Source organism: Adiantum capillus-veneris, chromosome 8 (genome assembly GCF_014529385.1).
Source record: "Adiantum capillus-veneris isolate H3 chromosome 8, ASM1452938v2, whole genome shotgun sequence".
Classification (NCBI taxonomy): domain Eukaryota; kingdom Viridiplantae; phylum Streptophyta; class Polypodiopsida; order Polypodiales; family Pteridaceae; genus Adiantum; species Adiantum capillus-veneris.
Window position 1 is genome coordinate 87,657,825 of NC_140938.1, and position 26,229 is coordinate 87,684,053.

At 43.3% G+C, this 26,229-nt stretch overlaps 1 non-coding gene across 1 annotated transcript; it reads right to left on the minus strand.

The window, feature by feature from the left end:
* Positions 1–14,210: 14,210 nt before the first annotated feature.
* On the minus strand, positions 14,211–14,300 carry TRNAY-GUA (transfer RNA tyrosine (anticodon GUA)). Its single transcript is given in 2 exon segments — positions 14,211–14,246; positions 14,264–14,300. It is a non-coding gene; the product is annotated as a tRNA-Tyr (tRNA).
* Positions 14,301–26,229: the final 11,929 nt, after the last annotated feature.

Consider the following 26,229-nt stretch of genomic DNA (forward strand, 5'->3'; position numbering starts at 1 on the left):
CATCTTCATCTCCAGCTCCATTTTTTCTCACAAAGATCCCCGATTTCAAGCAATATTGTGATGGCTATCTTTGTGATGGACAAGACATACTTGTTGGACATTCCAAACCGCTTCAGTTCAGGTTCTTTATGCAGGATGAGACACCAATGATGCAATATAAGGCACATGTAGGTGTATCAAGTTGGAGTGGAAGTATTCGCCTTTGGAAAATAGACACAGAAGGCAAGCCAATGTTACCACATGGAGATCCACCTCTAGTACAAATGGCGGAGTATGTCAAGGCCCACGAAGAAGTCATTTTGGGGCTAAAGAACTATATAAAATTTTGGAAAAATTTAGGGAATGGTTCAAGTATTCCGCGATATTATAGACCCGTGATAGATTATTGGAGTAAGGTAATTGAAGAGATTGGAAAAGCAATCATATCAGAGGGAGTCTTGTATGAAATGTTTTGGCCAAAAACTCAAGAATATTCTCACATACAAAGCACTACAATGAATTTGCAACAAGGAGCAGAAAGATTCCTAGGCCTTGAAGAGTTGAACGATCATTTTTGTGGGCCTCAACGAGATAGGCCAAGGGAAGAGTTTGACCCTATGTCTGATGTGCACCAAGGTGACTTTCTTATGCTTGTTCCGAGTGACACAGAAATCTATCCAGTGTGGCTTGCAATGGCTTTATCTGACATTGATAATGAGCCTACATCACCAAACTACAGAAAACTCTTGATTCAATATTGGGCACCTTGCGCGAGAAAAAGTGGGATGATAGATACTCAAGCTTACAGTAATTGTTGGAAGGGTTATTGGGCTGTCAACTATAAGGACCCACAGGTGTGGGAAACTATAGATGCAATTGTTTGGTCCTGGAGACCCAACAAAGAAGGACCATTTTCTAGAATAAAGATTCCAGAAAGACATGCTCTAAAAGCCAAAGAAGGCCTCACTCGTGCACATCAGCCACACTTGGATCAAAGTTCAGATATGGTATCAAATGTGGAGTAGAATTATGTGGAGCTTCTATTGTGACTATACTAGTCAATTTGTAAACAAAATCTTTTTTGTATCTTCCTTTGTTTTATGTAATTTATAGTTATTATTCAAATCCATGTGTTGTACATCCTCTTGACTTTTGGTGTTTATCAACACCACAATCCTATGAGATTTTCACTTTATTTACTAGCCACACACCTCAATTTTTCCCACTTTAAGTGGAAAATTCCCAAATTACATGAATTCGGTCGATTTGGAGATTCCCATAATGTGAAATATTTACCAAAATACCTAATATGGTCTTGGGAGCATAGGTTAGGGGAATGAGAAGGGAGAGCGTGGTAGAGCACATGGCGGATAGGTGGGAGTTGATGGCGAAGACTCGCACGAGGGTTATGGCCATCATCCTTCATTTAGTTGCCCTTCATCTTCCATAGCCAAGGGTGTAGAGTTCATGCTCAAGACAAGCATGGTGATTGCGGTGATGGTGATGGTGTGGGTGTGTGTGTGTGTGTGTGCACTAGGCACACACAGTGCATAGTGTATTCTTTGGTGATGTTGTGTGTCTATTTAGTGTGATGGTGACCCCTCTTTATATAGGGGAGGAGGGGGGAGGAATTCTAGAATTTAGAAATGAAGAAATCATTATCTACATAGGCCATGTGACTGTGGGCCCCACTTGTCTAGCTGTGTGTATATGTGCCAGAACAGCAGTCTCATGAGAGAGAGATGGGTTGATGAAAAAAAGTGAGAGGTGACATGGAGAATAAATTAATTACAAGAGGGGAGAGAGGGGAGTGTGTTAAGAGGTGAATCTGTGTGCAGATGTGTGTGAACACAAGAAAATCAGGTAACCATTGGGTGGGGATGGGTCTGTGGGCACCTTTTTCAGTGAAACTGAGTGTGTGTGAGTGTGGGGGATGCCATCTGGCTACAAGACAAGAGAGATTTTGAATTTTAGAGAGAGAGGGGGGTATTTGGATCATGGGAGAGTGTAGGAGAGAGAAAAGGGGGGTGGGGTATACTGTTTTGGAAGATAGTATAAGTTGCATGTGAGTTAGGGTGCATTATTGGTGAGTTATAATGCATTATTGGTGAGAGGTGGGGTAGCTTGAGGGGAGAGAGAAAGGAGAAAGGACAAGGGGAAGAGAGAGGGGGTTGACCTTTTGAGTGGAGGAGAGGAAAAGGGACACCCGGCAAGGCAACAGTGAAGAAAAAGGAGGCAAGGTGGGGATGGGCTGCCCCGCAGGCATGAGGTGGCCTATTTTACCTTTCTCATATATTTACATAATCATACTTTATTTTTTTCTTACTTTTTCCAATGCCTTTTATCACTCCCTCCCTAAGAGGGGGTTTTCATGGGGTGGGGACGAGAGAAGAGGGGTATGGGAGCTTGGCTTGTGAAAAGCCCCCATCACTATCAAATCCCATTCACATGCAAGCACTGGAAAGACCGTGTGAAATATTTGTGAAAAGTAACGAGGATACCTCTCACCCAAGGCAGGAGTGGATGACTCTAGCGTACTAGCCATATCTGTACACGCAAATAGATGATAGTTAGAGTGCAAATATTACAAGGGTCGTGTTCTTGTGCATAATTTGTTTTTATGATTTTGTGTTATGGCTCTTGCTCTTTTACTTTTTTATCTTGTTTTTGTGATTATAAGGCTTTATATATACATTCCCTAAGATTGGAGATTAAGAGGTCAGGGAGAAAGGTTGAGAAGGAAGCAAGTGAATAATGGATGTCAACAAACACTCCCCTCTCCCTTGGGTAGATCATACGGTTTGAAATGATGTCGTCACCCTTTGAAACCAATTGTTCCAGTTGGTAATAGGTGAGGATTTTTGCCAGTAGTTTTCTATTACCCTAGGTGCCTCGTCAAGTTGCAAGGGTGGTAAGGAACTCTCCCAGGATCGAACTTGAAGTGGTTCATCAGGTGATTCTTGAACACTGGGAGGTGTGGATTCTTTTGTAGCTTCATGGAGGTCCACTACTATAGATAGAGGTTGTGTAGAAGCTTTTACCTCTATGGATGTATTACATGATGAGCTAGAAGCTTCATGGAACTCCCCCCTTCCTGAGCTAGGTGGAATAAATTGGTTTTGCCTTGGAGCCCAAACTAGCTCTGGACTAGGTGTGTAGCATTCTGTGATCTTTCCCTTCCCACGGTCTGCCATTGGCTTTAGCGTTACACTGTTTGACTCATATGGGTTTGTTGTCGATAGGGAAGGACACATTTTACGTTTAGGTACCCAAATTTGCTCATTTCCATCATAGTAGCCTTGGGCTTCTAATAGTCGTTTTGGAATCCATCGTGATTTGGTTTTGACTCTCCTAGAGCACGCTCTTGGTTCTCCAGGGAAAGTTTTTCTTGAAATGGATGGGAGGGTTGAGGTAGTTGGAAGTAAGGCCTTGGGGACGCATTGATATGTACTCTTAGGTCGTGCAGGTTGAGTACTTGCAATATTACTGCTTGCTGCAACTACAAGTGTTGAAGTGCTACGTTCATGGGTAGCCGGCAAAGACGAGTTAACCACCTTGGCTTGTGAATGTTGGCTATCCTTCAACTTTGCTAGAGTTTGCAACATAGGTGACTTTGCTTGAATGATAGGGGTAAGAGTCGGTGGTCGCGTCATGACACTACCAGTATCCCAATCAATAGTGCATTTGGTTGCCAACATCCACGTGCGTCCCAGGTTTACGTTGCCTTCCATAGCTCCCGCGGGCATGACTAGAAACCTCTGCACTATGCTTCCATTGTCATAGACAACAGGGGTCTGAAGGACTCCAAGAATAACAGTTTTCTTTTTATTAATGCCCTTGACTTGCATCGTACTCGGGGATAGGGTCGGTTTTCCTACTTGACACCAAACTCCATAGGATAACAAATTGTGTTTAGCTCCCGTATCTAATAAGGCATTGTATAGTACTTTCCCATAGGGGCTATTTAGCTCAATTGGGTATCGTAGCGGTGGCTCAGATTCTAATGAGTCGTCATCTGTGTCCTCGAAAAATGCTTGCGTGATTCCCAAATTAGCCTCTCGTTGGCGTCTAAGACGTTGTTGTCGTTCTTGAGCCTCAACTCTTGCTTGGATTTTTCTAAGCTCTGCTTGTTCCTTGGCAGCCTTCTTTTGATGGATAGCTTGCAACTCTTCCTGGATTAGAGGATCATAATATCTTTTGAATTTACTCCCATTAAGGAATCCAATGGTTTCAACTCCATCTAGAGTCTCCACACGAATGGTACCTTGCGGGGTAATTTCACACACTCGATATGGTCCCTTAGCAGTGTATTTCAATTTCTTCTTTTCATTACGTACCCCGTACATAAGAACTTTATCACCAACCTTGATGTTTTTATCCTTTAAATGGCTATCAAACCACTTCTTTCTCCTATCCTTCTCCACTAGAGCATTTCTTCTTTTCATTACGTACCCCGTACATAAGAACTTTATCACCAACCTTGATGTCTTTATCCTTTAAATGGCTATCAAACCACTTCTTTCTCCTATCCTTCTCCACTAGAGCATTTCTTCTTTTCATTACGTACCCCGTACATAAGAACTTTATCACCAACCTTGATGTCTTTATCCTTTAAATGGCTATCAAACCACTTCTTTCTCCTATCCTTCTCCACTAGAGCATTTCGCACAGCTAATTTCCTCTCTTCATCTAGCATTTCCAGGATATATAATCGTTCAACTAAGGGGTTACCATCCCAACCTTCTTGAGAAGCTACTCGAAGACTAGGAATGACAAACTCCCATGGCATAACTGCTTCTTGGCCATACACCATCTTAAACGGTGTGCAATTAATAACAACTTTATACGCAGTACGATAAGCCCATAAAGCTCATGTAAGCTTTAGGTCCCAATCAGTGCGATGAGCCTCAACTGTCTTTGTCAAAATGGAGATGAGAGTTTTGTTGGTACTCTCAGCTTGGCCATTTGCTTGGGGATAATAGGGTGTAGACTTGTGGTGAGATATCATAAAGTTTGATGTGAGTTCTTTTATTACTTCATTTATAAAATGAGTTCCATTGTCACTCACAAGTTCAAAGGGGAATCCAAAACGTGTGATAATGTTCTCAACGAGGAACTTAGCTGTTGTTTTTGCATCCGCCTTTCGTGTTGCTTTTGCTTCAGCCCATTTGGTTACATAGTCGGTAGCCACAATGATATATCGTGATTGCGTGTTACGTTCAGCCGGACTAATCGGTCCTACAAAGTCTAAGCCCCACTTTTCAAATGGTTGGGTTACCTTGATGGGATGTAGAGTCATCCTATCACTTCTTTGTGGCTTCTTGAAGCGTTGGCATTCATCACATCCCTTTGCAAAAAGTGATGCATCCTTAAACAGAGTGGGCCACCAATAACCTGACTATAAGATCTTTCGGGCAGTCAACTTTCCTGAAAAGTGACCACCAGCTACGCCCATGTGTGCCTCTTGTAGAATATATAAATACTCATCGTCGCGGGCACAACGTCTAAGAACATCATCTTTTTCTCTCTTATAGAGAGTTCCTGCCAGTAAGCAATAGGGTTCGCATTCCTTGATTAATTTTCGAGCTATATCTTTTCGCAGCTCTTTGGGTGGAAAACCATTAACTAAGAAGTTAACAATCTTTTCACTCCATTCAGGCATTGTCTCAACAATGAACAAAGAAGTATCAGGAAATTCATCATCAACCCCCGTAGGAGCTTCGCCATTAGGGATACGAGATAAATGATCCGCCATGACATGTTTTCTCCCAGGCCTCACAACAACGGCGAAGTCAAACTCAAGAAGAATTAACAACCATCGTGTAATTCGACCTGTGGAACACGGCTTGTTTACCAAATATAGCAATGCTTGATGATCCACATAAAACACAAACTTGGTAGCAAGAAGGTAATAGCAAAATTTCTTTACTGCGTAAATCATAGCTAGACCTTCGCGCTCTGTAGTAGTGTAGTTCATCTCGGCATCATTTAATTGGCGACTTGCAAAGCTAATAGGGTAGTCCAATTTATGTTCTCCTGGTTGAGTTAGAACACACCCAATAGCAAAGTTTGATGCATCAATATGCACATGAAAAGGTACATTCCAATCAGGTGTTCGCAGGATTGGAGCACTTGTTAGGGCCTTCTTTAATAACTCATAAGATTGATGACATTCTTCCGTCCAGTGAAACTCGATAGGAAGCTTGTACAATGGACGCGCTATCTCGGCAAAGTTTAAAATAAACCTTCGATAATAACCAACATGGCCCATAAATCTTTGAACTCCTTTATAGTTCGTAGGTGGTGGCAAATCGGCAATGGCTTTAATCTTACTCTCATCTGTGGATATCCCGTTCTTGGACACTATATGCCCTAGAATGACTCCATGCTTAACCCAAAATTGGCATTTGAAAGGGTTCAATGAGATGCGATAAAATCTGCACCTTTCAAATATTTTTCGTAGATATAACAAATGCTTCTCCCAAGAAGAATAAACACAAAGGTCATCTAGGAAAGCTTCACAAAACTCCCTTAGAAATTCTTTAAACGCAGTGTTTATTAATCGTTGGAATGTAGCAGGGGCATTTGTTAAGCCAAAAGCCATAACACGAAATGCAAACACTCCAAACTTTGTGATAAAAGCAGTTTTAGCTTGGTCCTCTAATGCAATTGTGATTTGATTGTAACCAGAGTACCCATCTAAAAAGCTATAAGCTTCCTTGCCCGCAACTCTTTCAAGCACATGTTCTAAATATGGCAAGGGATAATGATCTCTCCTAGTGGCTGCATTAACTTTCTTGAGGTCCATGCACACTCTTAGTTTCCCATTCTTTTTTGGCACAATGACTATTGGAGAAACCCATTCTGAGTGCTCAATAGGGTATATGAATCCACATTGGATAAGTTTTTCAATCTCCTCCTGTACAATTTTGGCGTACTTAGGATTCATTGGATAGGGTCGTTGCTGGACGGGTTTAGCAGTGTTGATCATGGGAATTGTATGTTGCACCACAGAAGGTGGAACGCCCTTCATGTCATGATATGTCCAAGCAAAGATATCCTTGTATTCCTTGAGGATCTCCTTAAGTACAGCCTCTTCAGTTTCGGTAAGGTCTTGAGCAATAAAGACTGGTTTAGACTTCTCACCTGGTTCTGCTAATTATATCTCTTTAACTACCGCTGGACCATCATAGACTCCCCTGCTTCCATTGGTAGGTATTCGTTGGGCTTTGGCATACACAACCTTTCGCTCCCCCGTGGTATAAGATTTAAAATGTTCAGCAGCCGTATGTAAGTCAACAGGCTCTTGTCCTGACAGAGACCTTTCTTTTAGTTCTGCCTCCTTTTGTTGTTGAGCTAACTCTCGGTTTTGATGTCTTCTTATAGTTCGACTCAATTTCGGCTCTGTAACCTCCAATTGAGCGAGGTCAATGGGTTGCGAGCTGCACCACATGACACTCTGAAGATGTTCACCCCAATTGTCTACTAGCTTTCGATGAGCATCACATGCCCCTAGATAGCTAAGCCATTCTGCAGTAGATCTTTCCTTGTTTATCCTAGCTCTCACATTTGCTCGATATCGTCGTCTCTTATATGACCTTTGTTTCTTGTTAAGGTTTTGATTTTGGTAAATGTTTGAACTCGACTCGCCTGATAGGTCTTTGCTTGTATCTTCTTCACTCTCATATAAATTACCATAGACGGTCGAACTAGGCCTTGAGTATTTATTTTCTATACTTAGTTCACTCGATGTTTCCTCAGGTTCTGAATCCGTTTCTTCCTGAGATTCCGTTTCCGATGTGTATTGGCCTGAAGCCTTTGAGGAATCATCAGTTTCACTCTCAGGTAGGTGTGCCTCTTTCTTATCATCGGATGTTACATGCGCTACACCTAACATGTTTACTGGTGCAATGTCTGGTATCTCTTCCCCATATGGTGTGACCCAAGTTGTTCCTCTAGCTCCCCATGTATCTATAGTTGCCGCTAGGTGCACCCAATCGACATTGTCTGACTCAGCCATTCAGGGTAGGATATCCATATAAGGAGAGTTCTCCCCAATATCCGTGTCTTCGTTACATGTGTAACAATACTGTAATGGAGCTGAGTGAATTGTTGTGTCTGATCGATTATCAATGATGAATTTATTTCCTAGAGGATGCGTTCGACCACTTAAAAGATCAACTCGAATGACAGAGTCTTGGAACTGTAAGTAGACGTGGTTTTTGGACCAGTCATGCACCATTTTTGCTTCCCTCATGAATGGACGCCCTAAGATCATCTCAAATGACATAGGATGCTTGGAAAAATCCATAACAATGAAAGTCTGCCTTACCTTGTGTCCCAAGACCTTGATTCTGAGATCCTTTAGCATTCCAATAGGCGTAACAATAGATCCATTAGCCATTTTTACCACTACGCTTGTGGCTTGAAGGTGAGGTCGCCCCATAGACTCCCAACAACTCTTTGTCACCATGCTGACTCCCGCACCACCGTCAAGGACCCCCTTTACAGTTAATCCTTTAGTAGTGATTGGTAGAGTAGCATTAGATTCATCACCTTCAAAGTATTGCCCCAACTTGTTAACGGGTACTTCAATTACAGATTCATGTCCCGCTAGGTCAGATGGTGGTGCTAAATGTTCCTCATCATTCATTACCGAGTCAGGTTTGTTCATATGTGAAAACTGTGGTAATCCGGTCTGTAATTCTCCATGGAGGAAGGCTCGAAGAGCTGAGACTAGCTCGGGGTCTTTATATAGTTTGGACATGATGGTGGTTCTAACTTCTGAAGACATGAAATCCATCAATTTGGCAACATTGAATGGCATCTTGTGGGACGTAGGACCGTGACAAGAGAATGGTGAAGATGGAATCTCCACTTCCTCAAGGGGGTCGGGCATTCCCTCACCAAACATTCTCTCTAGTAGGAAAGGTGTGTGTCCACTTTCAGATGTCCTACCCTCACTCTCTTCGCGAATGATATTGGGTATAGCTAACGGCCTGTAGTTCTTGTTAGGTTGAACTTGTGTGGGAAACACTGTGTCCGAAATCTGGATATGTTTGGGTTCAGGTTCTAATGTTCGTTGAGTTTCTTCCACGAAACCCCTCAGTTGTTGGACTCGTTCAATTTCCACTGTTGGGTTTGGATAGGTTCCAATCTTTCTCTTGCAATCCTCATTTTTTGTCTCTCGTGGCTTATCTTGGGGGTTCGCAACTGGGTTGTTTAACTTTGAATACTCTTTTGGTGTTCGTCGTAATTCCCTCTCGTGATCCTCCTCACTGGCTTTTTCCTTTGTAGTAACAGTTTTGGTCTCCATGGTCTCTATCGAATCTGAGTCATCCTCAGGGTCATTCATATACACGGGATCCTCTCCTGTCCCTATGTTATTCTTTGAACTAGGTTTTGAGCTAGAAGCATTAAGGGATTTCTTTCTTCGTGTTTTCTTCTTTCTCGCTCGGCCAATGGATGCAGCATCTCTCTCTTCGAGGATGTAATTTTGCTTTTGGAGCATCAACCGTGTGAGTGCATTTACTGGTGCTATGTTTATAGTTGGTAGTGTCCCATCAACAATCTCTATTATGTTCAATGGTGTGATTTTCGGTGCGTTTGGATTGTTAGGACACTGTGCGATCAAATGATCTATGCCACAACGATTACAAGTGAGTATTGGCATTGCCAATGCACTCCCTTGACTTGTTTGCATTAGTGCAGCATTCTTTTGCATTCTAATGGGGCACTCAGCTACTCGATGTGGTCCACCACATTCGTAGCACTGAAGAGGTGGTCTCCTGGAAAAACTATTAATGTTTTGGCCTCTTGCTGCTAGCGCAGTAGCTTGATATACCGGTTTGATTTGTCCCCAATGGTCTTCCATATAGTACATGGGACACTCCTCAAGCATGTCGACTCCATAGGTGAAACTAGAGTCTATGTCCTCTTCGCAATCTACATAAGTACTAGATGACTCGCAACCTATTTGGTTCATAGGCGTAACTCTTGGATGAGGGGGTTGCGGTCCTAGCACTGGAGGTGGCAATGGTGTGGTTTGAACCACATTTTGGGTTCTAGGGACCATGTGCTGTAATGGCAACTGTTGCTCCATGGGTGGGGTAGGCATCAATGCAGGAACTCGAGGTGAGTTTGCCCAAGCTATAGGCGGTCTATTTTCCATGATGTGTTTAAGCATTAGGCAATCCTTCGCTTGATGGCCATACCTACCACACGCGTTACAAGTCCCGTTAAACTTTACTCTGAAAGTAGGGCATTCACTCGTAGTATGTGGGCCCAAGCAAATTGAGCACCATTGTTGGTCCCTTCTTGGATACATATGAGCGTTTTGTGGAGCACGATTACCCCTAAGGCTTTCTTGGATGGCCTTGGTGAGATCTGCCAAAGTCATCTCAAATATCGTTTTCTCTTTCACGATTGGCTTTATCTTCATTGGCTCATGCCCTGATGCTTGCGAGCTACTAGACTTCGGCTCGGCAGACACTCTTTCTCCTGCAATCATTAAATTATCCTCCAATTGGATTGCATTCATGGTGACTGCTTCCCAAGTAGTGATACCTCTAATGACTAGGCCATTATAAATACTTTCATGTCGTAGTCCCCTAATGAATCTATCAAGCAATTGGTTGTTGTTAAATCACTCGTTTGGATTGCATCGAGAATTCAAATTCTTTAGGCAACTAATGAAGTCTCTCACGGATTCACCTTCTTCTCGTTGGGCTTTCTGGAGCTGAGAGGCTACACCCCAAAGTACTCCCTCTCGTATGTAGTCTTTTAAGAACAGTCTCCTAAGAGGAGAGTAGATCGTTTTCTCTTCTACTCTTAAGGTTCTATACCAATCTCCAGCCTTTCCGCTTAGGGTCAAACTCAAAGCCTTACACTTATGTAGCTCATTGTGCTCTTCCAAGGAATCGCACACATGTTCAAAGACTTCCATATGCTTTCTAGCATCTCCATCTCCACTGAATTTCTGTGTGAGCTTAGCTACTTGAATTGCCTTGCTCCTAGGCTCTCTATCAGGTGCACTACGCATGTTTTCCGCAATAGAGCGACCGATAGTTTGAGCAAATGCTACCAAATCTCCTATTTGAGTAAGTATAATGGGTGTATGTGCTCCTGGAACCACATGTGAGATGGGAGTTGGCCTTGGCCTTGGCATACGCGCGGCTCTTGGGTCCCATATTTCGTATGGTGGTGTACCAGACAGTGGTCAAAAGTTTACAGCCGTGGCCCTAGGCATAGGGGGTGCCTGATATGGCATGTTATCATTAAATGGCATGCGTCCACTTGTATAAGAGCTTAGATAATGCCATTGTGGATTGTAAGCTCTTGGAATAATCGGAGGTGTAGGAGCTACATGAGACTGAGGTACGACAGGTGCACATGATTGATACCCACCATGTGCAGCCAACAGATGGGGTTGCGAAGCAAGAGAACTGGATTCATACCTTCGTTGAAACTTAAGAGGTGAGGTCCTAAAAGGATGGAACCGAGGGCATAGTAGTCTACTTGTGCAATGGTGTAGGGCGCAACGTTTGAGGAAGATGATGTACGGTTGCTCCCTCTTCACGAATTAGTCTCTCTTAGAGGGCCAACTCGTTGTGGCTATACAACGATTTTGGCTAGGCGAAGCCCTTGCCGCACACATCCCATCCCACCGTGCCTTCTTAAATTGTGTTATTGCTAATGTGATATATTGTCTTCGTGGTTGCCCCCTTCATTATGCTACATGCTTCTTTTTTGCTCATTCGCTCTCTCGAGCAAACATGCGGAGAAGCCAAGAATCTAGAGCTTGCATCAAGGCGATCAGGCTGAGCTTAAAGTGAATCCCTCTATCATTGGGTGAACCCTGCCTTGTAGCATTCCATATTGATCCTCTCTTGTCCGGGTGGAGCTAGAGTGATAAGGGCATAGCTCATGTCCAACATCCTTTGAAAAATAAGGGCACATTCGCACGGGGGCGGGGGGACTGAGCGTCGACAAATTTGGCGTATACTTTTAAGCAGTGGGCAGAGTTTCCGCGGGGGTAGAAGATGGAGTTTCCCAAGTCTGCCAGGATTGAGAGCAACGTTTGCTTACGAGCGGGGGTGGGGGTTAAACCGTATGGTCGTGTAAATGTGCTTTCCAAAGAGAGGAAGCATTGGGTGAACCCTGCCTTGGAGCATTCCATATTGATCCTCTCTTGTCCGGGTGGAGCTAGAGTGATAAGGGCATAGCTCATGTCCAACATTAAGCCCTTTGAAAAGTAAGGGCACATTCGCACGGGGGCGGGGGGACTGAGCGTCGACAAATTTGGTGTATACTTTTAAGCAGTGGGCAGAGTTTCCGCGGGGGTAGAAGATGGAGTTTCCCAAGTCTGCCAGGATTGAGAGCAACGTTTGCTTACGAGCGGGTGTGGGGGTTAAACCGTATGGTCGTGTAAATGTGCTTTCCAAAGGAAGGAAGCATTGGGTGAACCCTGCCTTGGAGCATTCCATATTGATCCCCTCTTGTCCGGGTGGAGCTAGAGTGATAAGGGCATAGCTCATGTCCAACATTAAGCCCTTTGAAAAATAAGGGCACATTCACACGGGGGCGGGGGGACTGAGCGTCGACAAATTTGGCGTATACTTTTAAGCAGTGGGCAGAGTTTCCGCGGGGGTAGAAGATGGAGTTTCCCAAGTCTGCCAGGATTGAGAGCAACGTTTGCTTACGAGCGGGGGTGGGGGTTAAACCGTATGGTCGTGTAAATGTGCTTTCCAAAGGGAGGAAGCATTGGGTGAACCCTGCCTTGCAGCATTCCATATTGATCCCCTCTTGTCCGGGTGGAGCTAGAGTGATAAGGGCATAGCTCATGTCCAACATTAAGCCCTTTGAAAAATAAGGGCACATTCGCACGGGGGCGGGGGGACTGAGCGTCGACAAATTTGGCGTATACTTTTAAGCAGTGGGCAGAGTTTCCGCGGGGGTAGAAGATGGAGTTTCCCAAGTCTGCCAGGATTGAGAGCAACGTTTGCTTACGAGCGGGGGTGGGGGTTAAACCGTATGGTCGTGTAAATGTGCATTCCAAAGGGAGGAAGCATTGGGTGAACCCTGCCTTGCAGCATTCCATATTGATCCCCTCTTGTCCGGGTGGAGCTAGAGTGATAAGGGCATAGCTCATGTCCAACATTAAGCCCTTTGAAAAATAAGGGCACATTCGCACGGGGGCGGGGGGACTGAGCGTCGACAAATTTGGCGTATACTTTTAAGCAGTGGGCAGAGTTTCCGCGAGGGTAGAAGATGGAGTTTCCCAAGTCTGCCAGGATTGAGAGCAACGTTTGCTTACGAGCGGGGGTGGGGGTTAAACCGTATGGTCGTGTAAATGTGCTTTCCAAAGGGAGGAAGCATTGGGTGAACCCTGCCTTGCAGCATTCCATATTGATCCCCTCTTGTCCGGGTGGAGCTAGAGTGATAAGGGCATGGCTCATGTCCAACATTAAGCCCTTTGAAAAATAAGGGCACATTCGCACGGGGGCGGGGGGACTGAGCGTCGACAAATTTGGCGTATACTTTTAAGCAGTGGGCAGAGTTTCCGCGGGGGTAGAAGATGGAGTTTCCCAAGTCTGCCAGGATTGAGAGCAACGTTTGCTTACGAGCGGGGGTGGGGGTTAAACCGTATGGTCGTGTAAATGTGCTTTCCAAAGGGAGGAAGCATTGGGTGAACCCTGCCTTGCAGCATTCCATATTGATCCCCTCTTGTCCGGGTGGAGCTATAGTGATAAGGGCATAGCTCATGTCCAACATTAAGCCCTTTGAAAAATAAGGGCACATTCGCACGGGGACGGGGGGACTGAGCGTCGACAAATTTGGCGTATACTTTTAAGCAGTGGGCAGAGTTTCCGCGGGGGTAGAAGATGGAGTTTCCCAAGTCTGCCAGGATTGAGAGCAACGTTTGCTTACGAGCGGGGGTGGGGGTTAAACCGTATGGTCGTGTAAATGTGCTTTCCAAAGGGAGGAAGCGGGAGTTGCAAGGTGAAGGGGAAGTAGGGTAAACGGAGGCCACCACCCTCGACAAGAGGGTCGCCATCAGGGGTGACGTCCTGCCTACTGGCTCTGCACTCAGTGTCCCGAGTTTTTGATTTGTCATCGGATCGCACCTCTATGTGCCCATTCCTTTTACCCTATACGAAAGATGGGCGTTCCGACCTGCCGGATTGGAACGAGCGACATCAGGATTCTACGTGCCGGGCAAAAAGGAGCGTTCCGACCTGCCGGATTCGAACCAGCGACCTAAGGATTCAAGCTGTTTCGCCAACTACAGTCCTCCGCTCTACCAACTGAGCTAAGGTCGGAGGGCAACTCTTCGCATGTCAGGAGTGGGATTTGAACCCACGCCCTTTCGGACCAGTAACTGAAACTGGCGCCTTAGACCGCTCGGCCATCCTGACTTGATGCAAGAGCGTAGTCGCAGCAATTTCTCGACTCTTTGGGGCGTACGGTGTTTTAAGGCCATTTGTGCACCGGCGGTTCTTTTCCTCTTCAATTAACGACTTGTTGCAACAGCATGCTGCGACGCAATCGATTCTACCACCTTGCCAGCCGCAGCCCAGCAGCACATACCCGTTCTCCTCGATGGAAGTTAAGAGCAAGGGATTGATATTTTTAAAACAGATATAGGTATCCTTTTTTGTTTTCCTTTAAAATTAAGAGATACAAGGCAAGGGACTCCAAAAAGTGATTGCAGTGTAGCTCAATGGTTTCTAATGCCTCATAGAGCAAGGATATGTGGTTACAGCATCACTGTGGATTGCCATTAAGGTCTGCTGCCAAAAATGCGGTGACGTGAACCCGCACGGGTTCAAGCAGGAGTTTACAAAGGCTTTATTGTGATTTGGTATTGGATAACGAATGTTAAACTACTAGAGTAACACTGGTGGTATTGGAGACAACGAATAAGACGTAGTCATATAAAAAGATTGACGACCCTAGAAACAGGGTTTGTGTTACTAGTAAGGAGCTTAATTTTTTCTCATCCACAAAGTTGCTTTCCACGTGTTTTGGAAGCTTGCTTGATTACCAAGGATAAGAAGAAGAAGGTAGTGGTTTTTGGTAAAATCGAGCTTCAAGAACTTGGTCAATAGAAAACATGCTTTCGAGTCTCAAAACAAAGGTGGCTTTCGAGATTTTAGAGTCTTGGTCGGTAACATGGCTACTTCTTTAGCTTACATACAAGGGCTTGGATTGGTAAAGATAAAGTGAGGATAGGGGGGTAGGAGTTCGAAGGTTATGAAGGTGGGTTTAAGCTTGGGTTCAAGATGAAATGAGTAGCTTTCTAGAGTTCAAGGACCACTGTTGTTGAAAGCAAGAAGGAAATAAAGGGGCTCTCTTTGTGGAGGAGTCTGGTTAATACCCAAAATCTTCCCCCGCGTCCCATCCCTCAACTGGGGGGCTCTCTTTGTGGAGGAGTCTGGTTAATACCCAAAATCTTCCCCCCGCGTCCCATCCCTCAAGTGGGCTCACATAGGGCTATAGATACATTAAATTTAGGGATTGATACAGAGGAGGGGAAGTAGACCCCTCCAAGAGTTCATTGACATGGTCGATAGGCCTTCGATTTCATATGGGTCTGAGACGACAGAAATTTGGAGTAATTGGTGCATTAGCTCGATAACCAAGCAAGATTGGCGGTATTACTCAAGAACCTCCGAACCAAGGAACTAGGCGATTATCCATCAAGGGTCATGGCATTATTCTTGAAGGTAATTTACTGCTTCTAGCACAATACCAAATGAACAAACTTGACATGTAGAGGGGGGGGGGGGGGCAGGATGGAGCGACGTCAAATCCACTAAGAGGGGCACAAACAGACACAAGGACATGGGGTTCCAAACTTCTAGCAAGTAGGCTTGCAAAAGGGAGTATAAAGATTTATATTTCGGGAAGGAACCTTGTAGGGAGAAGAGCAAAAGAAGTACCTTGATAAGCTAGAAAGGAACGTGGGAACGAAAGGGGGGTTGTCTAAGAATGTACCAAAAGTAGACTTCCTCCTATGGACTAGGCTACGAAGACCCTTTGGGAAAACAACACGCATGAGAATCAGGGTAAAACCCTTTACTTAAGGAAGGACAACGAAAAGAAAGTTGATCACCCTCGTCCTATGAAGCAGCAAACTGAGGTGCTTAAGATTTCAAACGGGAGCTATCGTGGTGCTATTCCAACCTTTGATAAGATTTCTTGAAATGATCCTAGACTCCAAACACTCTAGCTTCTCTCCTTATAAGTTTGTTGGATCTTCATTTATCTTGCCTACTAGTTTCCTCTCCTCGGCCCACTAGATCTTCTACCTTATCTTTAGTCTTAGATTTCTAGTTATTTTGTTAGTAGCTCCAAGCGTTGGGTTTCTTGTCCTTGATAAATGTTCACTAAGATAATTTAAAGTAAACTAAGCTTGTAAGTAAGCGGTATGAAAACCAGTGGGTTTGAAACGTTAGTAAGTCAGTGGTCTAATACACAGAAGTAATCAGCATGAAATCAATAAAACTATACTTAAATACAAATTAAATTGTGCTTAGCAATCGATGTTAGATTGTCAAAGGTCAACGGCTCAAAAGGGTAAGTGTTACGCTCATGAACATAGCCTTGGTGGGCGTTGCTGTTGAGCTAAATGCCAACGAGAAGGAAAGCACTTGTTTAGGTATTTAGTCTGAGAAGAATATTTGGTGGTTAGCAGCTTTTCATCTCCCACACGAGACACATGAGTCCCTCAAATGGTATTAAAATCACACCCCAATCGTTGATGTCATTCGGCAACAACAAGAAAGACAACGATTGTTGCAGGTTTCGGGTCTGTATACGTTCCAAGTGGAGTGGCGTTTGGCAGGAGACTTTAAAACTCTCAAGTGTATGTTAGGGTATAAGCAAGGTGCAATGACCCTCTTTCCATGCATTTATTGCTGCCACAGTAAAGTCTCATTAGGAATTGAGGGCAAGAGTTCAAAGTCCAGCAAGTCAAAGGGTGGTAAGGGTAAGGGTGGCAAAGCTACAGTCAACTTTGCGAAAGGTGTGCCCACTGCACAAACAGTGGGTAAACCACGGCAACAATAGTTTCAAGGTATCCTCAGTTGTAACCAGAGTGTACCTCCTAATCAAGACATGGACAATCCAAATTGGGATCCAATTCTATCGATTCCTCTGATAAATGTGCATGTGTGCACTCTTCATGCCTGTCTACGAATTGTTGACAAGTTGCTTATGCTCCATATTAATGATGCTTGGAATATGGAGCCTGCAAAAAGAATAGAAGAGTGTATCAGAGAACTTGAATCTATTCTATCAAGTGTTGGCCTACATGGGGGTGCAGTAGAGTTATCGAAGGACAGGAAGACATCTGGAAGTACACATGATCTTCATAATAAAATATGTATGTGCGGTAGTAGTAAAACTATGCATATGCTTTCACACTATTCTGACTCCCAAAGTCCCAATGAGTTTCAATTGTGGAAAAAGGTGTGTGACATTACCACATATAGAGGTAACCAGGCTGCCCTAGGAATTAACCGCGCTCGTGTACAATGCCAGCCTGTAGATGGCTATTTTTTCATTTGCTTGAAAAGGCAAAGCTAACCTGTGCTGAGATATCCGCCTTAAAGTTTGTAATCAATAGTTTCACTGCACAAATGGTGGATGCCTGGGGGGAGACCCACATAACACATTGCATGGTGGGTTGAACACTTTTTCTTTGCAGTCAAAAAACATCAGTGTTTGAACTAAAACTCTATTGTTTTTTCAGCACATTCTTTTTGCTCAAGGCTCATTTTTTCTCGACACATTCGGTTCATTGGGCATTTGGAGTAGCCAAAGAATGGAGCACTCACACTATCAAGCAAAAGCATTGTATTTTAAAAATATACGGCATGCAGGTGGGAGGAAAAAGAGAAATGTCCTACACGAAATGTTCAATTGGTTCTACAAAGTTTTAGCGGGGAGAGAAAGGAAGAAGACCAGAGTGCAAAGAAGTTTGAAATACATAATAGAGAAAGTGGTTAGCGTGAGGCGATCACAATCATATCATGCTTCTAGTGCAAAAGATTGATCCCGAGGATGGTTGGAGACAAGGCGACGAAATGGTAGGCATTGGGTAGAAAACCATTAAATTTTTGACACTAACCACTTCTATTATAAACATGCATTTTGACGCCCCAATTAGTGGTTCCATGGATCAAATTTCACCAAATTTGGATTTTTCTTTTTAATTTTTATAAGTACTATTGAGTTTTTAAGTTTTTTAAACTCAAAACTCACAACTTGAAGTTCATCTCTTGTTTGCACATTCTAGAAGATCCTCTTGAGCACAAACGTGCACTCACTCATATCTTGCACCACATGGACAATTCACATGAGCAGAGTGACACTACACACAACAATACCACCACTGCCACTCACACCACAGAAAATCCGCAACCAGAACCCCATGCAGAATCTATGGCTTCAAATCCACATCCCCAACCATAAGTGGATAACCCAGCACCCCAACCCGCTCTAGACACCCAAGAGCCTCCCCAACCATCGAATCCAGATGATTTAACCACCATGCGATATATTTTTGAAGATCTCAAAGAATTAAATCATGTCAATCGCACACCTCTGCACCAGAGCCACACAAAAAACAGGAGCAACAAAAGAAGAATAATGAGGTCCGCTTCAAAATCCAGAGCCCTCGCCTGCTGTCACAGCAACTTATGCTCAGGCCATCGCGGAAACCACGCCGCAAAAGTTTTCACTACGAGTCAAACAAAGAGTAATCAAGGCAATACCATGCGACCCAGTTTCTAAAGCACGAGATGCCAATAGGAGGAAAAGAATGAGGGAGATGGAAAAGAAAGAGGTAGCCGAGAAGGAAGCACAAAGAGTGCAAGAAGATCAAAGAAGATAGAGAGAGCAAGAGGAATGGTAGAGATCCGAGGCCGAGAGAGCGTATTTGGTAAACTTACAAGCACGAGCAGAGGTAGAGAGAAATGCGGCAAAGGATAGAGCTCAAGACACCCAGCAAGCAAAGGCTAGGAGCTCAAGGCCTCCAAAAATACCTCAAAGAGACAAGAAATGTGCAAAGAGAAAAATGGACAAGGTGATGCCTGAAGAACAACAGGCCCAAGAGGAGAGGAGGAAAAAGTATAAAGATGATCCTCCTCAATGGGTTAGGCAGGTGGCTCCTCCACCACCACCACCAACACAAAAAAAGCGGAGATGGAAGCCAGGCACAATTGCTTTGTGGGAGATTAGAAAATATCAAAAGAGCGCTAAGCCAATCATACCCAAAGCAGCCTTCTCTCGGGTGGTGAGAGAGATAATGGACGAATATAGTGACTTTGTTACACGTATACAACGCACAACGTTACTAGCCCTATAGGATGCCGCCGAAGACATTTTGGTGCAGCTGTTTCAGGATGGTGTTTCCTGTATGGTGTATGCTAAGTGTGTAACATTGAAAAATATGGATTTAGCTTTAGCAATCAATTTATAAAATGAAGGATGCCTTCATCAGAAATAGCTTATCCCATGTACTCTCTCTTGATGAAATTTTTAACCTTTTCATATAATATCTATTGTCAAATTTCTACCAGTTTTGTGCAATTGTTCAACTTAACCTCGAACATGCCACCTGTCAATCAAGGGGCACATCTCGATGATTCTTTTGTGAATCGAGGCAACAGGGGGGGGGGGAACCAAATATGACCACCGCGGCACCCGACGGGATCGAACAGGGTTATAAAAGCCCCTGTGTGCCACAACGTGCAGGGAGCAGATCCAATATTTTTGGATCTTCTCCATATGCGTCGTGGCACACAGGGACCTTTTTTGCCGCATCCGGCGCTGCAGTGGTCATACTTGGTCCGGTTGACCCCGCACGACCCCCCCCCCGGTCACCCCGTTCCGCAAAAGAATCACCGAGATGTGCCTCCCAACCGACGGGTGGCTGCATGTTTGAGATTTTGTGCATGTGTTGCAGAATTGAAATTCATTGGACAATATGAATCAGAAACAAAAAAGGATCCAATGTTGACAGAAATCATTGACAAAAACAATTATTTTGTATTGATTTGGATATTACATCATGGTCGATGAGTTTTACTACGAATTACATATGTCGGTATGGAGTGAATGGATGACTTGACGCCAAGGGATTTTACAATTTCCTTTGGGTTTGTCAACCCTTGACCGAAGCTCAAGGCGTAGTAGGAGAGGAAAGAGCATGGGTGCTTGCTTGTAAAGGCATACAATGCTGCCTCTAGGTCCACCAATATACATTTGTGAGCGTTTGGGGTGAGGGAATCTTCGGCGAATATGGCACTTAATGCTTTTCACTTTAGTACCTTCGTAGAAGCATTCTTGGAGAAATCTGTGTGACCAACTCTAAGAATCGATGACCCCAGGTGGATCAAGTAGTGCCAAAGCAAGCTATCCCTACCCATGGGCACGTTGCATGAACCTCCAATACGCATTGCAAACTTATCAACATGGTATGCCGTCGCAAAGCATTTTAATTGACTTTAACACTTGTATTAAGGAATAATAGACAATCTACCAGGTTAAGATTTGTTTATCTCAATCTCCTCATCCTTCTCTTCAAGATTTTTCTTTGTAAGATCGATGCTAGACCGATGATCTCTACCAATCGCGATCAGTGGTGGTTTTTGTGGATGAAAAGCGCTTTCCGGTACGATTTCATAGAAAGTATTTCCACAAGTGTACTTTCTATTGTTCGCACCAACTTCTGTTCATTTTCATTGGGGAGGAAAGACAGGCTTGCTAGGAGACCTTGGTCTTCAAAGTCAATTTGAAATTGAATTTCTCTTCCTTTCCACTAGGATCCTTCATGCCCGCATAGATAGCAAGCACTGCGAGCAACTTATCTTCTTTGAGTCCTAATGTTTTGGAAATGTCGTCAAGGAACAGAAGTGACGATCATCGACCACCGTTGTATTGACAATATGAATCAAAAAAAAAAAGTACCCAATGTTGACAGAAATCGTTGTTGACAAAAACAATTATTATGTATTGATTTGGATATTACATCATGGTCGATGAGTTTTACTACGAATTACATCTGTGGGTATGGGGTGAATGAATGACTTGACGCCAAGGGATTTTACAATTTCCTCTGGGTTTGTCAACCCTTGACCTAAGCTTAAGGTGCTTGCCTGTAAAGGCATACAATGCTGCCTCTTGGTCCACCAATATACATTTGTGAGCATTTAGGGTGAGGGAATCTTCAGTGAGTATGGCACTTAATGCTTTGCACTTTAGCAGCTCTGCAGAACCATTCTTGGAGAACTCTGTGTGAGCAACTCTAAGAATCGATGGCCTCAAGTGGCTCAAGTAGTGCCAAAGCAAGCTATCCCTACCCATGGGCACATTGCGTGAACCTCCAATACGCATTGCAAACTTACCAACATGGTATGCCGTCTGCAAAGCATTTTAATTGACTTTAACAGTTCTAGTAAGGAATAATAGACAATCTAACACGTTAAGGATTGTTTAACTCAGTTTTGTCATCCTTCTCTTCAAGATTTTTCTTTGTAAGATCGATGCTAGATCGATCATCTCTACCAATCACGATCAGTGGTTTGTGTGGATGAAAATCACTTTCCGGTACAATTTCATAAAAAGAGGCACATGATTTGATTTCCACAAGTGTACTTGCTATTGTTCGCACCAACTTCTGATCATTTTCATTGGGGAGGAAAGACAAGCTTGCTAGGAGACCTTGGTCTTCAAAGTCAATTTGGAAATTGAATTTCTCTTCCTTTCCATTGGGATCCTTCATGCCCCCATAGATAGCAAGCACTGCGAGCGACTCGTCTTCTTTGAGTCCTAATGTTTTGGTAATGTCGTCAAGGAACAGAAAGTGACGATCATCGACCACCATTGTATTGACAATATGAATCACAAAAAAAAAACAAGTACCCAATGTTGACAGAAATCGTTGTTGACAAAAACAATTATTCTGTATTGAATTGGATATTACATCATGGTCGATGAGTTTTACTACAAATTACATATGTCGGTATGGGGTGAATGGATGACTGGACGCCAAGGGATTTTACAATTTCCTCTGGGTTTGTCAACCGTTGACCTAAGCTCAAGGCGCAGTGGGAGAGGACAAAGCATGGGTGCTTGCCTGTAAAGGCATACAATGCTGCCTCTAGGTCCACCAATATACATTTGTGAGTGTTTAGGGTGAGGGAATCTTCAGCAAGTATGGCACTTAATGCTTTGCACTTTAGCAGCTCCGCAGAACCATTCTTGGAGAACTCTGTGTGAGAAAATCTAAGAATCGACGGCCCCAGCTTGCTGAAGTAGTGTCAAAGCAAGCTATCCCTACCCATGGGCACGTTGCATGAACCTCCAATACGCATTGCAAACTTATCAACATGGTATGCCGTCTGCAAAGCATTTTAATTGACTTTAACACTTGTAGTAAGGAATAATAGACAATCTACCAGGTTAAGATTTATTTAACTCGGCTTCCTCATTCTTCTCTTTAAGATTTTCCTTTGTAAGATGGATGCTAGATCGTCGATCATCTCTACCAATCACGATCAGTGGTTTGTGTGGATGAAAAGCACTTTTTTTGGTACGATTTCGTAAAAAGAGGCTCATGATTTGATTTCCACAAGTGTACTTGCTACTGTTTGCACCAACTTCTGCTCATTTTCATTGGGGAGGAAAGACACGCTTGCTAGGAGACCTTGGTCTTCAAAGTCAATTTGGAAATTGAATTTCTCTTCCTTAATTTCTCTTCCTATGCATTTGGGGCGAGGGAATCTTCAATGAGTATGGCACTTAATGCTTTGCACTTTAGTACCTTCGTAGAAGCATTCTTGGAGAAATCTGTGTGACCAACTCTAAGAATCGATGACCCCGGGTGGATCAAGTAGTGCCAAAGCAAGCTATCCCTACCCATGGGCACGTTGCATGAACCTCGAATACGCATTGCAAACTTATCAACATGGTATGCCGTCTGCAAAGCATTTTAATTGACTTTAACACTTGTATTAAGGAATAATAAACAATCTACCAGGTTAAGATTTGTTTATCTCAATCTCCTCATCCTTCTCTTCAAGATTTTTCTTTGTAAGAATGATGCTAGATCGATCTTCTCTACCTATCGTGATCATTGGTGGTTTGTGTGGATGAAAAGCGCTTTCCGGTACGATTTCATAGAAAGAATGTCCACAAGTGTACTTGCTACTGTTCGCACCAACTTCTGTTCATTTTCATTGGGGAGGAAAGACATGCTTGCTAGGAGACCTTGGTCTTCAAAGTCAATTTGAAATTGAATTTCTCTTCCTTTCCACTGGGATCCTTCATGTCCGCATAGATAGCAAGCACTGCGACCGACTTATCTTCTTTGAGTCCTAATGTTTTGGCAATGCCGTCAAGGAACAGAAGTGACGATCATCGACCACCATTATATTGACAATATGAATCAGAAAAAAAACAAGTACCCAATGTTGACAGAAATCGTTGTTGACAAAAACAATTATTATGTATTGATTTGGATATTACATCATGGTCGATGAGTTTTACTACGAATTACATCTGCGGGTATGGGGTGAATGAATGACTTGACGCCAAGGGATTTTACAATTTCCTCTGGGTTTGTCAACCCTTGACCTAAGCTTAAGGTGCTTGCCTGTAAAGGCATACAATGCTGCCTCTTGGTCCACCAATATACATTTGTGAGCATTTAGGGTGAGGGAATCTTTAGCGAGTATGGCACTTAACGCTTTGCACTTTAGCAGCTCCGCAGAACCATTCTTGGAGAACTCTGTGTGAGAAAATCTAAGAATCGATGGCCCCAGGTTGCTCAAGTAGTGTCAAAGCAAGCTATCCCTACCCATGGGCACGTTGCATGAACCTCCAATACGCATTGCAAACTTATCAACATGGTATGCCATCTGCAAAGCATTATAATTGACTTTAACACTTGTAGTAAGGAATAATAGACAATCTACCAGGTTAAGATTTATTTAACTCGGCTTCTTCATTCTTCTTTTCAAGATTTTTCTTTGTAAGATGGATGCTAGATCGTCGATCATCTCTACCAATCACGATCAGTGGTTTGTGTGGATGAAAAGCACTTTTTCTGGTACGATTTCGTAAAAAGAGGCACATGATTTGATTTCCACAAGTGTACTTGCTACTGTTTGCACCAAATTCTATTCATTTTCATTGGGGAGGAAAGACACGCTTGCTAGGAGACCTTGGTCTTCAAAGTCAATTTGGAAATTGAATTTCTCTTCCTTTCCACTCGGATCCTTCATGCCCGCATAGATAGCAAGCACTGCGAGTGACTCATCTTCTCTAAGTCCTAATGTTTTGTCAATGTTATCAAGGAATAGAAAGTGACGATCATCAACCACCGTTGCATAGAAAGTGAGAATTTGGAGGTTTGGACCTCCTCCAACACCTCATCTTTCTCTATCATTCGATCTTCCTCCTCAATGGAGGTGGGATCTTGCAAGAGGACGAGTGTCATAGATGCTTCAATTTGCTCATCAATTAACTTCATTTGATTCCTCCACAATGGTCACAGATGGTCTTTGGTCGACCTTTTCCTTTAATTTTCCCTAATCCATGCCCTCAAGCACAAATAAGACCAGAGCCATGTCCCAAGAAATGAATTGGGTGCCTATGCATCCCATGGCCAAATCTATGAGATCGTCTTTATCCTCTGTCATGTAGTCCCGTTCCATGAGGCCTTTAATAAACCTCAACAAGCAAAAGCAAAAGTTTTTGTTGGTCGCATAGAGATACTTGATAAAATCCATTGTCAACCACGTCGTGTCGGATCCCTCAAAGATTATGGCATATTCTTCCATGTGTTGTGCCATGTAGTCAAGAAAGTTTTCAAATGCCTCTGCATGAAGGTTGGCAGTGGCTTGGATGTCAATTGTCTCCTCAAACACACTGAGTAGTTCATGTGCTTGATTTGCAAGTCCTACCCTTTTCTAATTGTGTGAGAAGTGTATCAGTCGACGTTGCCATGGGTTCGCTCGCGAAGAAGATTTGAAAAGAGCTTAGAGCTAGAGTTTTGTGAATGTGAGAAATGAAGTTTATATATACCCAAAGTTACTTTTAAAAATCACTTCAAATTAATGTCAAAATAACTTAAAACTATAATTTTAAACAAAATCATGTGACAAAGTATAGAAAGACACCAACATTGAAAACATTTGTGCTCCACATCAAATAAATTGCACGCTTCAATCGAAAACTTGAACAAGTTGAGAATAAACAAGTATGCACAAAAAGGAGATTCAAAACATCGTATGTATTCATGGGAGAAAAATCCCTGTCAGTTACAAGCTTTTACAAAAATACATCGCGGAAGCGGAACATTCTCACACAGAAAGCTCTTCTCTTTTCTAGAGTGAACAACCTTTTCATTGATTACAAAGATATATTGCTTAAGCAAGGTATATTTGAGATTAAGATACTCGCAGAGTTGACTAAGGTGCCAGTCATTATTCACTGTAATGTGGTGCACTGCATCATCATGGAGGCGTATTTGCAAGTCAACGGATTCTCTAGCAGCAACATTAGAGTCCAGTGGCTCCCATTAATTGGTGCAGCGTAAATATATATCTGGCTTAGCACTACAAATTGGTGTTCAGGTAGATATGTTTGAATTGGATTCATTGTCAAAGGCTATTAATTTGGTCCTTAATGCAAAGAAAAAGAAAGGTGGACAACCCTCTCACATCGACCAAACTGCTAACACTAACCGTAACAAGAGAGCTTATTTCTCTTCTAACTTTGACGGGAACAAACATAAAAGCCGTACCTTTTTCAAGAGACGCGGATTTGATAATTCTGCACAACTTCTCAACCTCATGGAAACAACAACAACAACAACACGCAGCAACGAGGCAACCAAAATTCTTTCAACCAAAGTCTTCCTCAAAACTCCAATGGTAATAAAAAGGTGAAGTGTTTCAAATGTTTTCAATATGGTTACTATGCAGATAAGTGTCCAAAAAGAGCAAGGGCCAATCCAATGGAGTCACCCAAAATCCAAGCCAAAAAACACTTCAACAACAACCACCCCAACGGAGCTACCGTTAACCTCATCGAAGATGCTAATCCCAACTACAATGAAGTGGAAGCTAATTACGGTGAGAGATTTGATCATGAGTATGATCACGATGACAACCCGTCTTTAGGTCAATGCAGCAATATGTAAGAAATTGGGACTTTTACACCCTCTCCTATTCC